Genomic DNA, 14,773 nt, shown 5'->3' with positions numbered 1-14,773 from the left:
TGTTTTGACTGCATGTGTTAGTAAAGTGCTATGAGAGTTGCTAATCAGTATTTTTTTAAATGGAGATATATTGCTGTTTCTTCAATGAAGGAGCAGTTTGGCTCCCAAAAATAAAGTCTCAGCTTATGCTTTGGCAGGGAGTAGAAATCTGAGTGCTCTTCAGATTCCTTTTGTGTTGATAAGCAAGGAGGAATAGTGAACAATATATTTTATGTTGTCATATGTCATAATGGAAAGCGAATTTTGAAAGAGGGGAGATATATAGACTGAAAAAAAAGAAGTCTGTTTCTGTGGACAAAAAATAGCATGTAACTTCTACTAGGCTATAATATTTTTAATATGGAGAGAAAACTATGCAGTGTAAATTCATATTCAGCAATGTGACATGTACTAACCAAAATGGAAAAGTCCTTATTATATAAAAAACAGAACTCCAAACATTGCCTCTGTCTTATTGTCAGGAGAATTTCTCACTTTATCCATTTTACAGTATTTTTCCTTATGCAATTGTTCTTTTAAACTTTTGATTGTGCCTGTAGTGGCCTTGCAGCTTTCAGGGAAAACAAAGTTGGATTTGTCATTTCAGGGCTGTAATGTGTGGCACAACTCTAGGGCAAGCAAGGAGCTGGTGTTTCAAGTTAGACTGCAGAAAATTTGAGAGGTTACTGAACCTGCTCATTTCTGAAAAAGCACCACCGTGCCCTTGCTATGCAAGGATTTTGCCCTGTTCTAGTTCACTTGCATTAAAAATACACTTTTTTCCTTTCCTTAATGAATCCATGGCTTCAAAGTAATGCAGTTCTGCCTATCCTGCTCTGAAGGCTTGGAGCTTAAAGAGCTGTAATATATATTATAGCTCTATAAGAGCTATATAGTTATGTGAGATTATAGATGCTTTTCTGTGACTCTTGCTTTTGGGCAAAAGAGCTGGGCTGTCTAAATTGAGACTATTTCTTTTGAAATTTGCCATTGAAATCACCAGCGGACCATCCTTTATCTCCGGGGAAAGGAGGAAAGAAATGCAAAATAATTTTTAGTCATTACTGAGGAAGTCTTATTTTAAAGAGACATCGGGAGGTTTCAGCTGCTGCCTCTCACTTGGTACCTGGGATCAGAGAACATTCAGTTCGTACTTATGTGGAGTTCAAAGTTTGGTTTTCCCACGTGAGTGCTTTTAAGTTCTGCAGAATCTAAGCTGAACTTTCTTTTCCATTTGGAAACTTCTGATCCTTAAAGGATCAGTGTTCTAGAGGATGCACCAGATGGACTGCATGTGTGCTGCTGTCCCTGAGGGACTCCAGATCACTGCATTCTTGTCACATCTGGAGGACCCAGTTCATTGCCAATAATTATTTCCAGTGCATATTCAGTTATAGTTTTTCAGCTGAAAAATATTTTTTGTCAATGTTCAGTTTAATATTTATTATCATTCACCTTGACTCTAAACTCTCCCTCTGGCAGAGGAAAGCAACTCAAGTATTGACTGCTGCTGTACTCATTCCTCTGACTTTGAATGGGTGGCTTCAGTGTCTCAGCTGTTTCTCAGAGTCATTCAATGGTGAAACAAGAGAATTATCCAGTCCTTGATTTCTGCTGATAATGTTGGCAGCCCTCCCAGCAGAGCTGTGAACTGGTCACTTTCCTTCTGCTCCAGCTGGAGAATTTGGAACACCATCAGGAGCTGAGAACATTGGCTGAGAGGTAGTATCCACAACATGAGGGCAGCATCAATAAAAGAAGCTTCAAAGTGTAGCTTGACAGAAGTGTTTCATTACAACAGTCCTTCCTACTGACAGGCTCTTGGATAGGATGAAAGACAATACAATGTATTTTCCACTGTTTCTTCAGCAGTCAGCAGTGTGATACAGGGAAATGTTTGTATAGGTAATGTATCTGAAGGTGATGAAATATGTAGAAAAGCCTGTGTCCTATGCAGAAATGTAGAATAATTTAGATTAGAAGGGGCCTGTATAAGTAATTTCTCCATTCCCTGCTTACATCCTCAGTTGATTCCTAAGGAATGTTGAACGTCTTTAGCAGTGGACACGTCATATTCTCTGTGGGCTTTGCTACTGTCACTCCAAATGTTTTTTTCCAAATGTGTAAACAGATTTTTTCTTGTTACAGTTTGCTTCTGAGAAGAATTTTGCTCCTTCTTCTCTGTACCCTCTCATTAGCCAGTGTTAGGTGTCTCCTAAAGCCAGGCTGACAAGCCTGGCTCTCTCAGCTTTTCCTTGTAAATCACATGTTCCAGCCCCTCAACCATATCAGCGTCACTCTGCTGTTGTACTTGAGAACCCAGATCTGACCAAGGCTCTCTAGGTGCAGCCTCACTGGTGGTCAGTAGAGCGGAATATCCACTTCCCTGGACTGCTGGCTGCACTTTGGCTAACACAGCTCAGTACCTGTTTGGCCTTTCTCAGTGCAAGAGCCCGCTGCTGGCTGCTGCTCAGCTTTTCTGTGAGGACATCCAGCTCTTTTGTGCCAGCTGTTTTCCCTGGTCAGCCCCAGCCCGTACTGTAGCAAAGGGTTACTCGGTCTTTGCGTGTGAGGCTTTTTAGGAAGCTGAAAGAGAGATGCAGCTCCTGTCAGCCGAGTTCTCCAGTTCTCTCCTCTGCTGTAGGACGGCTGGCCCAGCTTGGTGCCATCTGCATACCTGCCTGGGGTGCCTCTGCTTCCCTGTCTCCCTGCTAATGGAGACAGCATTGTCCCCGAGGGATGCCTGCAGCACCTGTCTGCTAATTGCACTTTGTACCATTAATCACAGCCCTTCAAACCTGGCAGTGCAGCCAATTTAATGCTTGCCTAGGCCAGCAAGCCAGGCCATGATGTCTCAACAACTTGGCTTTAAGAACACGTTGGCAGAACACGTGTTCAGCTTTGCTGAAGTCACAGTGAGCCACTTCCATTGCAGTGCCAGTGTCCCTGAGCTGGTGTTGGTTGGGGGCCATGTGAAACTGGTGGGTAGGTGACACTTTGCACAGGGGTGCAGCTGAGCTTTGTCTGTGCACAGAGCAGATTTTTTGGCTGGTGCTCTGCATGGAGAATTTCTCTTCGCTCGGGGTCTGGAGCTATCTGTCTTCTGATGAGCAGCATTGAAGCTAAAATCAAAGCTCATTGATTTAATTTCAGAGTGACTAAACCTGCTCCTGGCTTGCACCAGATTTACTTCTGTAAGGGGAGTTAAAAGCTGAGAGGGGTGTCAGGGTTGAACACTGCCCATTCTCCTTTTGAAGCTGTTGTTGCTGTGCAATCTGAAACACAAGAATTGTGAGGCCAGGAGAAAGGCAGACAAGTGGAATCTTTTGTAGGTGAATGGCCAAGCTTAGAGAGGGAGTATATGTAGTTCAGCTTCCTTCTGTAAGGTTACTCCTGTGTGTTTCTTTTCTTACAAATTTATTAATTATATATTATTCTCTTGACCTAATGCCTAAACAGTTGTGGCAGTAGGACTGTAATTCCAGTTTGCCTCCTTCTAGCTGAGGATCCTGTTGGTGGAGGTGTAGAATTTGTAGTGTTTTATGGAGAAGGTCAGTATTCTCATCTTCTGATTGGAGAAACTGAGGCACAGAAGGGAAGCAAAGTGGCTTGTTCATCAAGATGTAAATAATTTTGTGTCCTCTGTGCATCTATACCTCTTACTACTGCCTCCCGTAATGTAGGAACCCTGTTGTACGTATTGCTTTATATTTAATTTTTCTAAGACACTAGACTATACTTTTCCAAGTATATTGGCTAAATACATTGGAATTTTTAGCTAAAATTTCCAAGAGGAGCAAATTCTGCACTAGCTCTGGTGTTGCACTGAGCTTGTTAGTAAAATTCTAGGCTGAATTTATAAATCTCAGTGGTGAGAAAAAAGTGATCATTTTTCTTGAAAGCTTTGCAAATATGACACAATCAGTGAGCAGCTGTAAACATGAGGCTCACAATAGCATTCTCAGTTGTTGTTCAGAGCAGAGCTGTATTTTAGGAGTTTGCCGTCAGCGTGCTGGATAATGTTATTTGAAATCACACTGCTGGGTTACAATAAAACTACTGCAAGACGCTGTGAAAGGTGTCTAAGGAGATCTTTCCCAGCATATCACTGGCAGTTTTTATTTTCCCAGAGGCACATGATATGTACATCATTACTGACTTTTTTTTTTTGCTTTCTCTCATGAAGAATTCCAGCCGCTGAGATAAGTTTACAGCTTCTTAAAAACTGATAATGACAGAGCAGTCTCTGTGCTGTAAGCGAGACATGAGATAAGTGCTTGCCATTGCTACAGCATTCAAAAGAAGATAATAAAAGGATAAAAGTTTAAAATGACACTTCGGAAAATACCTTATTTTCCAGCTTGATTAAAGCTATTTAATGAAAGTTGTTAACTTTTAAGAATATGAGAAATACCATTTGCAAGTAAATTAACTTCAGTATGTTCACTAACTGATGCTATGCAACATTGTCGTGAGATGCTTTGAGAGTTCCTACCTAAGTGAAGGAAATATTGACAGTAATGCCAGCAGAATTCCAGTATCTTTGACAAGTGAATTGTACCAGATTGCTTACTGAATACCTGAGTTTTCAGTAGGATATCAGTGTGGGTGTTCTGTCTCCTTCCTACCCTCTGTTCTCCCTGCACACCTTGCCCCAATAAATGGTTTTCCTTCATCCTTAATCATCCCTTCATAAAGATGTGTAACCAATAACAAAGGAGTTTGCACTCACTTTTTTTTTCTTGACACTGAAAATTGATATCTGTGCTTACAAAGTGATTTTAGAGCAAATTGGTGCAAAATTGAATTAAATATTAAACTAAATAAAGTATTTTAAAGTTATTGTAGGAGGTGGTATGTGTGTTGGATAATAAAAGCATGAAAATTAGGACTGTCATACTTGAAAGGAGGGACTGAATCTGTGATTTCTCTTGCATCTCTTTATTGTAAGAAGTTCAGGATATCTCTTAGCTGTTAAACCCTTTTGCATGTTTTGCACAGGGAGACAAATTTCTTTCTTGATTTGTGTAGAAAGGATGTAGCTTGGGTCTTTCAAAGGCAGGGAGCTGGTCTGAAAAAGAATTGTTGCCCATAAAGTTAGTCTCCTGCCAGGGTATTATAGCTGCAATACATTTGAAAGCTTGTTTCTTTGGCCTTCTGGGGAAACTCGGGAACCCCAGAGCCAAAATGTGTATTATAGTAGTAAGATAATCAGAATATTTCAGAGCATTTTACCAATGAAGGGGAAACTGTTATCTTCATTATAAAAACATGATAAAGGATGGAATGTTTTTTGTTGGGCAGTGGCAAAAATGGAAACAGAAATCCAGAGTCCTGAGGCACAGCCAAGATTCCCTCTGGGTTATGCCTTTCAATTTCTTGGGAAAGATAGATTCCCAAAGGGAAGCATTTGTTTCCCATCCTTTTGTGTAGATAAAATACAAAGTGTATCAAATGCCTGTGACTGTATTTTCCCTGCTTAATAGAACACCTCAAAGATTTATTCTTGTAATTGAACTCCCTGAAAAGTTAGATGCCTTTAAAATCTCAGATATGCAAACTTGTCTCTCCACCTGCTCTATTATGCTTGTTCAAGGACCAAATTTAATCGTGTTCTAGAGACAACATTTTGAGACATAAATTTGTTTTAACGTTAAAATCCAGTATATTAGGTCCTTGAAGAGAATGTCATGTTGAGAATTGTATTCATTTCAAGTTATGATGCATCACTTGTACCTAGCCCTGAAAGGTATTTTAAATTGGTATTTGGTATTTTGAAAGTTAGAAAAGCTGTTGCAGTTCTTTTTTGGTTTTATTCAGTTCTTACTGAGCTCTGCTCAGTTGGGCTGAACAGAAAGTATCAGCGTATCTTCTTACCCTGCCAGTGACAGCTAAAGGCAATCTCTCACTTGTGAATTGCTGGGAAGTAGAAGTGAGGACATGTTTGCATATTGCATCTTGTCCACAGGTTGGTAAATTCAGACGTGCTAACTCAGTGCTTCTGTCTGTTATCATATCCCAAGATACCTGGGTAGCTGTCCAAGGAGGTAATTTGAGTTTTCTACTTTCCTATTGCCAAATAAACCTCCCATGAACACTCCTCCAGTCGTACTTTAAAGTGCAAGTTGCATTATTATATAATTCAGTAAAATGCTTTATTAGTAACTCATTTGGGATATGCTTCTATTTATGAACCATAAAGCAACTCTGTAATAAAAACCAAATTCATCATACCTCAGTGCTGTTATGACTTACGTAGTTTTCTGCTACAGTGAGCATGCAGGAATCTTTTTTTAGGTTTGGTGTAGGCATTTCTTAAGTAGAAAGCATAGGCTGAGATTTATTAACCCACCAATGCAGTGCATCAGTTTAGCTTCATGCATTTGTATTAATTTTATTGATAATACCTAAACCAGGCTGCTTTGAGGAGTTCAGTCTCTGTAAAAGTGGAGTGTTGTCCTGACTTCCAAGCAGCGCTGGTGAGCTGAGTTCAGGTTCTGTAAGAAACACAGGTGATTTGGGATGTTGCTGTGAGTTACTGTAATGCCTTTAATTGAACTTTGATTACTGCAAGAATAGTAATTAACAGTTTGGTAGCATCTGTGGAAGCATTGCTCCACCCATGCCCCAAGAGAGATCCAGCCATCCATAGAGCCATTACACCTGACATTTTCCCAGTGGAGTGCTGTGGGTATGAGGGAGGGTGAGAACCCAGAGAGCTCTTCCGCCTGCCCAGGTAAAGTTTTCTGATCAGCAGGAATCCAGCATTAGGAGGAAAGGTATTCCTGCAGTGCCCACTTGCAGAACACAAGGGCTCCCTTTGGTGCAGTTCAGGTAATGAAAGGTTTCTGCAGGTGTGTGCCTGTGGGCATCTGGTAGAAAAGGGTTTGTCATTGTGTTATGTGATGTATGCAGGGATGGTTCTCTTAAAGACCTTTGAGAGTGGGAAATGTAACACATCCCATTGTGTTCCCACCAAAGGCCATTAAGGAGCTGGCAGCCTTGGAAAGGCAAGGATACAATTCATTCCTTTTGGAGCCATATTTTCTCTTAAAACAAAGGCTCTAGTGTCAGAAATGTTTTTTGCTAAATGAGTGACAGTGTTTTATGTGTATGATATTAGATCATGCCTATGCCTGGATAAATCAAGTCCACTGATCCTGGCAGGAAAGCAGCATCTGAGTTTGTGTGCATGTCCCAGTGCAGGGACAGCAGCTGCCATGCTCCCATCCCAGCAAAGGTCTGCTGAGATAATTCACCCAGGAGCACTTAATACCAGAGCATTTGCCTCAGTATGGGTATGAAAGCTAAGATGTAACACTTGGCTTCTGGCATGGGAAATGTAAAACATTCTGTGTCCACAGAATTTGGTTTTACTCTGATCTAATTGAGCACTATAATGCTACTTTTTTTTAAAGAAGTATAGATGAGTGCTTACTGTGGGTAAAACCAGAGCAGTAATGTGACAACTCTGACACAGGAACTGTGTTTCTACTTAAAACAAGGGAGGTGTTACCAGTTTTATAACGTTTTGGGTTGCTATAAAGCAGTTACTCTGCAGTAACTGCTTACTTGTTTTTTCTCCATACTTTCTTTAAGGCTTCTCTTTCAGATAAGGCAGGTCTTTGTGTTTTGGAACAAGCTTGGGAAAACTGTGCAAGCTTTAAAGAGAAATTTGAGAAGGTGGGATGGGTGATGGACAGATTTTCTCAAGCTCTAGTTTTGGAGAATGCTTTAAGCCACTGTGAGCTGGTGCAGCTTCAGAAAGAAGTTATCTTGCTTTGGCCTTGCTTTCTCAGTCCTCCCTCAGTCCATCCCCTGCCTTCTATCAGGCCAGGTGTTTATGCAGTTACATGTGAAGTGGGGAGTTAATCCAGCTGAAAACAGTCAAAAAAAAAAAAAAAAAAAAAGAAAAGCAAAGAAAGAAACTGTTAATTTCAGACATTTCCTTTGGCTGGTTTGCCATGTTGCTGTACAGATAGCCATGGGGAGGGGGTGATAATGAACTGCAATCAAGCTAATTACTGCAGATTGTTTTTTTCTCTTTTTCATATTTTTACATATTTCCAAACTCCTGCATTTGGAATTTTCTGAAAAAGCAGTATCAGGCTAATGACTCTGCTGGTTTTCCTCTGCTACCTCTGGGCAGGCAGTGATTTTCCTTTGCTGCTTCTTTCAGCCAGCTGCTTCACATTTCCAAATGTGTGCATTGCTGCTGTGCTGAATACTTGAGAGGCATCTCAGAATAGTTCTTCTAAGTGTGCACCTCTGACTTCTTTGGAACTTTTCTTTCACTGTTGGTACAAGAGTCGTAACCTTTATAGACTTTGTACACACAGAAAAGAGAGAGAACTGAACTTTACATTTACTTAAATCTTTACTATCAATGTCCTCCTTCTCAGCTTCTTTGTAAAAGCCCACTTTATTATCAGATTGTCACTCTGTGCAGATATTTGGATGTACACTTTCATACCTGCTTGTGTTTTTTGCAGTGATTTTACAATTTATTCTGGTTTCTTTTTCCCCTTGCAGCTTGAGCTTTGCTCCTTTCCTGCTGCCTCTCTCCCATTCTCATCTGCCAGCCCTGCTCTTCTTTTAAGTTCTTCCTTAAACCTTGCTTCTCCTAGCAACCTCTCTTGTTTTCCCTCACCAGTGCTTGTTCAATTTACTGTTCAGGAGACGGGGTCTCTCTGTCTTGTTTGGAGACTTTTTGTTGTTTGAATATAGCCAACTGTTATTTATACATGGCCACATCATTCAAGTTGAAGATTAACCTCATGTCTCTCAGAACTTTTAAATTAATATTTACATTTTCATTCTATGCCTAAATTTTCTTTTCCCTAAGCAAATATACTAACTAGATTATCTTTCAGGGGCTTAGTATGGATATTCTTTGCATATTTTATCCCTTTGATACCCTGTATAATTGCGAGTTGACTGTGTACAAGCATTCTGAGACAGGAAATTTATTTTTTACTTTTTTTTTCTGTTGTGTTGCATTGTGTTGTAAATTTACATGTGACTGTTAGAAATTTACATGTGACTATATAAATACTTGGCACAACCCCACAAAGTAGGTTTTTTACTTGAAGTCAGTAACACTGGGAGCACAGCTTAGCCCCAGTTCTTTGAAGACCATGCTCTCCAAGGGCAGCATTTTCACAAGTGCTGAACACTCACTGCGTTTTCAGCCAGCCTGGGTGCTTTGGAAAATGTTCCTCTAAATGGCAGTGATTCTGAAGACAATTATTGAGAAAAGCTGGAGAAGTAATTTAGGAAAGAGTGAACTGTACGTGCGTTGGAGTCTGAAGGTTGATGTATCTCGCAGGCCTTGGATTGCTCCTGTCTGCAGCAGGCCACGTTTGTCTGCAGCTGCTGGAGATGCAGGTGGGGAGAACTGGTGTCAAAGGCTGTTCAGGTCTTAGGTGAACCAGAAAGCCCCACTTGTAACCCTTCCAGTTAATGCCAGGGAATCAGGCAGACTGAATGCAGCCCCAAACACTTGTATGCTCCTTGATCTGCCTGGTGCTTGCGCGATGCTGAATTACTGCTGCTGACTTTGCCTTAGCTATGGAGGTAGTGAGGCTGCACGTGCTGAAAGAGAACTGCTGCAGAAACATCCTGAAAGACCTGGGGAAGGAGTGGGGCACTGCTTCTTGTGTTCAAATTGGGGATTTTAGAATACAGAATTTAGAGCAATACACTTTTATGAAACAGTCATACAGCTGTGTGCAAAGAACGAAAAACCCCAGCAGACCAAAATGCAATTCTTTATTCATCATGCATTAATCTACACAGAAATAAGGATTGCTTTTTATAAAAATGGCATTTGTGCTTAGCAGTTTCATTTGTTAAGTGTTTTTATTTGTGTACTCAAGTGCAGCCTGTGCTACGTGGACTTCTTTGCAGAGGCAAAATTGGAGACTGAAGAAATTTTGGAAGCTGGGTCTGTGGGGATTTAGCCTCTAGGCAAAGCTTTCATTAGAGTTGTCAGAAATGAGTTTTCTACAAAAGAATTGAGTTTGGGTATTACTTTCTAATAGTTTCAGTTCAGTGTCATTGGAAAGAGAAATGTTTACTTAAAACAATTAGTGTTGTTAGTCAGTCTCAATGGCTAATTAAAATGGTGAAAGTTTGTAAAGCAGCAGAGGTACAACTTTGATAAGTCATAATCAGAAATCATATGGTGTAGGAAATGATGGAAGGAGAAGGTTGTGAATTGGGTGTTGATCTGAAAGGCTGGAAACTGGGTTCTGGGCTAGCCAAATGCTATCGCTAGTTTTGCGCCCTGGCATCACCCCACTTCTGTGCTCACCCTCCCTTTTGTCTTATCTCCATGTGTTTGTTAAAGAAAGTGCTTCTGGGAAGTTCCCATTTGTTATTTAGTTTATCCAGAACCCTGACACTGAAATTGCAAATATTTCTTTTCGTTAAGAACTTGAGGAAATTTTGTTTTAATATTCAGATTTTTTTTTACTTTGCTTTTCAGACATGTTTCTTATTAAGCTTTGCTATTTTATTTGCAACCAGCTGAATTGCTGCTGAGTACAGAAAGTGAGATTATGTTTAAATATTTTATATATTTAATGGATCTGGTTTTAGTTTTTGTAAGAATCAGAAAGCATTTTAGCTTAAGCTGAATAAAGGTGACACTTCATTATGGTCAGCAGGACTTTTATGGCTGTCAAATTTCTGCTGAGTGGCTTGCAGTCACAGTTCCTTGGCACCAGTCCTCCTTCCATGGTATGGCTGCTTTTGTAGTAAGCTTGTAAAAATAAGTAAAAAATTTTCCAAGGGTAACTTAAGAAAACTAACTAATTAAATAAAATAAATGCTAGACCCTTTGTATTCTCCCTGCTTCTTAATATGGGCCTGTGTCTCACAGATATGACACCCTACACAGTGGAAGAGTTTTGAAATGGTAGCATGAAATAATCTGAAGGTTTCATGATTATTGTAGATTTTCAGACACTAAAGATTTTAATTTTTTAAATATTTTTTAGGAGGGGTAACAACTTTATTGCAAATGATAGTTGTTATTTTAAGAGCATCTTGCACAATTTAGTCCTGCAAATGGCATGTTTGCCTCCTGCTAGATGATGTTGAAAATCAGGGGGATTTTGCTGCATAAGTACTTTAGGATTGCTGGAATATGTTAAATGTAGGTCTCTCTGAAGTACAAATGCCTGCTTGTTTTGGAATTTTGGGTTTTAGGTTTCCGGTACTATTCATTTCTTCATGAACTTTTGTTTCCTCTGGTGCTGAGAATGAGATCATTATTTCTGTGAATCATGGAGCTCTCATATTATCCACAGATTTTTGGATTATAAAGGCAGAAAAGGAACATTTTGGCCACTCGATCTGACCTTTTGCATCATGTTGGCCAAAGTATTCCCTTGAATTTAATTGTTTTGAAATAATGACTTTAGACTTATCTCATCTTGAGTTAGACATATAGACATTTCTAGTGATGAACAGTCAGTTGCATACCTTGGTGAAACTTGCTTAAAGAATTAACAGCAAAAGAAAAACAGTTAAAATTGTTAATGCTTTTTCTTCTCCTTTTTTTTTTTTTTTTAATTTGGGCACATTTATAACCTAAGTCCTCTTGTGCCCTGTTATTTGCATGGGTATATCTACAGTACTCAGTAGCTTTCCATCCCTTTAGGGGCTTTTCCATGTGGGCAGCAGTCTCCATATGTAAAACGATCATTGTTTTCTTCCAGCCTCAAAGAAAACATTTATCTTACGATTGTATAATTTTTGAATACATATTAAGTATTATCTGCTGTTTTCAGCTGTTGTTCTATGTTCCCCTGAACTGTTCCAGCTCTGAAAAGGAGTTTGAAAACAACAGCCTGTTTTTACAACCACTTCCTGCTGATAATCATGCCCACAATATTCATAGTAAAGGCCAACCCAGTGCTACTGCATGACTCAAGTTTCCCCTTTTGCTTTGCTGTAGTAGCTGCACATCTAATCAGGGAGAGGGATTGCTGGAGGCTACCTTAAATGAAATCCAGAAGCACCACAGTTTTACTGTGACCTTTGCTTACCATTTTGGTGGACATTTGAACTAACTTCTCTAAGGAGCAAGGGAACTGTATGTTAAAGCATCTGTGGTGTAGCTCTAAACTGATTCAAAGTTGTCTGAACCCTGCTAGCGAATTTCCCGGCTCCTTAGCTCTGATCCTGTGTCCCTATAAATGCATCCCACGCTCTCTGTTTCTTCTTGGACAAAAAGGTGGAGTTGTTTTCCTTCCAGTAATAAAGCCTAAGCATTTGCAATGTGTTAGTAAGTTTGGATTTTCCATCAAAGTGTATTTAACAGTTTGAGGAGCTTGAAGAATACTCTGGTGTACAGATTTCATGACTGAAAAAACTTAGAAAAGCACCTCTCTGGCTCACCTAAAATCTGAATTAGCATTTGGCACTGATACTCATTCTGATTTCTCCTGTCTCCAGGCACAGCAGCCAGGCTCTAGGACCTCTCAGTTACTCACTTTGGTGCCTCAATAACCGATGAGATGCTTTTCTTTTGGTGTTTCATGGGTTTTTTTCCTCCTAAATTGTGGTGGGATCTATCAGATACAAGTGATAATTTTACTTTGTCTCGTTGGGGATGGTGTCTTAGGGTGGGCATAGAATAATCAGGCACTTCAAATCAATAATGAGCTGGGAACGTTTTCAGGCTTAGAATATTTCTTGAGCACAAAATTGGCATAGTGATTTCTTGCTAGATCTGTTTGATGAGCTGACAATTATTATGGTTCCTTGGCAATTGCATTACTAAAGTCTTTCCATTTTCTCTTTTTTCATTTTTACAAAAAATTTGCACTGAATTCAGTATTACTCTGTGTAGATTTCTAAGCTGTGTATTTTACAGATGGTTTTTGTTAGCAGTTTCCTTACTGTGTTAAAATTTCAGATTACCGTAATGTCTTGCATAATACTACCTATTACGGATTTCTGATTTTTTTTCAGAGCCATACTGAATTTTCAGCTAATTAACTACCCAGCTATGCTGTGGTTTTTAATGTGGAAATTAATTTCCACCAAATAATATTAACATAATGTATTACATTTTGTAACAAATTTGGAGTATATTCATACAATTTCATATGCAAACTAAGAGTAGAAATGCTCAAGGATAAAAGTTCCTAACAAGGAAAATGTTTATGTATAAACTGATTGTGTTATCTGAATGACTCTCCTTCCACAGCTGATAATGTTATTAGAAATGTGCACTGTATTACTCTGACTTACATGAAGAACATTCACTAACACTTAACGTTACCACAGTATGCACCAAACTACACTGAAGTCTCTGCATTTTATTTAATGCTGGATTTCTTAACACATTGCTGCATACTAAAATTCACATACAGCCCTGCATACATGTTTTCTTCACCTGCCTCATTCTCTCACTCTCTCCCCCTCTCCCCCTTCTTTCACACTTTACCTTGACACTCCTTTTAATAATAAAACCAGAACCTTTTTACAGCATGTAAGCCACACCTGAGTAGCTGATAGGAGATCTGGCATGTGCTCATTAACAGCAGCAAAAGGGCTACCTTTGCACTTTGGGTTATGATGCCTTTTTCTTTTTTTTTCTTTTCTCTCTCTCTCTATTTTGGATGCTGTTTAGACAATGCATTCATAAGTGTGCTTGCTTTCAGTTAAATCTAATGGAAACTTGTAGTGGTTTGGCTTGTTTTTAACTATTATGTTTTCCAAGTGTGCCCATAATGAGTAGATGGTGACCTAATACTTTGCAGCAGCATAGGGTATCGTGAAGGGAGTGAAAACTGAAAGGTAACAGCTGATTTGCTTGGCTGGGGAAGGGAGTAGCCGAAGCAGCTTTCCCTTCCCAGATCTTTGATTGGTCCTCATAGAAGAGGAGGACTTACTTCAGTTTCATTAATTTGCTCTTCCATCTGTGTTTCTGGATTCCTAAGCTGGCATGGGAGACTGATGATGCTTTATATTCTCAAGTGTAATAAGAGTATTCTGTCTTGATGCTATTGCTGGTTTTAGTTACCACAGATAAGATAATAATAGAATGGCTGAGTTGGAAGGGACCTTGAAGATCATCACGTTCCACCCCCTGCCATGGGCAGGGACACCTTCCACTAGTCCAGGTTGCTCCAAGCCCCATCCAGCCTGGCCTTGAACACATCTAGGGATGGAGCATCCACAGCTTCTCTGGGCAACCTGTGCCAGGGCCTCACCACCCCCACACTAACAAATTTCTTCCCAATATCCAGTCTAACCCTATGCTGAGTTTGAAGCCATTCCCTCCTGTCCTGTCACTAGAAGCTCTTCTCCATCTTTCTTGCAGGCTCCCTTCAGGTACCAGAAGGCAATTAGGTCATCCCAAAGCCTTCTCTTTTCCAGGTTGAACAATCACAATTACTGCAGCCTTTTCTCATAGCAGAGCTGCTCCATCACTCTGATCATCTTGGTGGCCTCCTCTGGACTCTCTCCAACAGTTCAGTGTCCTTCCTGCGCTGGAATCTGCACTGATCCCAGTGCTGGATGCAGCATTGCAGGTGGAGTCTGAGCAGAGCAGAGGACCCCCTTACCACTGGGTCTTTCTTAGGCTGCAGGATATGGTGGGTATTGCAGGTCACACAAGTGGTTGGCTTGTTCTTTGAGACCATCATTTCACAGAGACAAGCTGAGCAGTAAATTCAGGAGGTGCTGGCAGGATGTTTTGGGCAGCTGACCAATTAACTGGATGTTGGCTGTTAGCATAAGTAGTGAATTGACCTAACCTATATTTGGTTTCTTT

At 40.1% G+C, this 14,773-nt stretch overlaps 1 protein-coding gene across 1 annotated transcript in view; it reads left to right on the top strand.

The window, feature by feature from the left end:
• The window catches only part of BRF1 (BRF1 general transcription factor IIIB subunit), a 172,230-nt gene that overhangs the window by 54,143 nt on the left and 103,314 nt on the right, over positions 1–14,773 (top strand). The window lies entirely within an intron of this gene.

The sequence above is a fragment of the Pseudopodoces humilis genome, chromosome 7, assembly GCF_049639895.1.
Source record: "Pseudopodoces humilis isolate 2021_Gansu_Grassland_sample_001 chromosome 7, ASM4963989v1, whole genome shotgun sequence".
NCBI lineage: Eukaryota > Metazoa > Chordata > Aves > Passeriformes > Paridae > Pseudopodoces > Pseudopodoces humilis.
The sequence above is the reverse complement of the archived record's forward strand: the minus strand, read 5'-3'. Positions and strand labels throughout refer to the sequence as shown.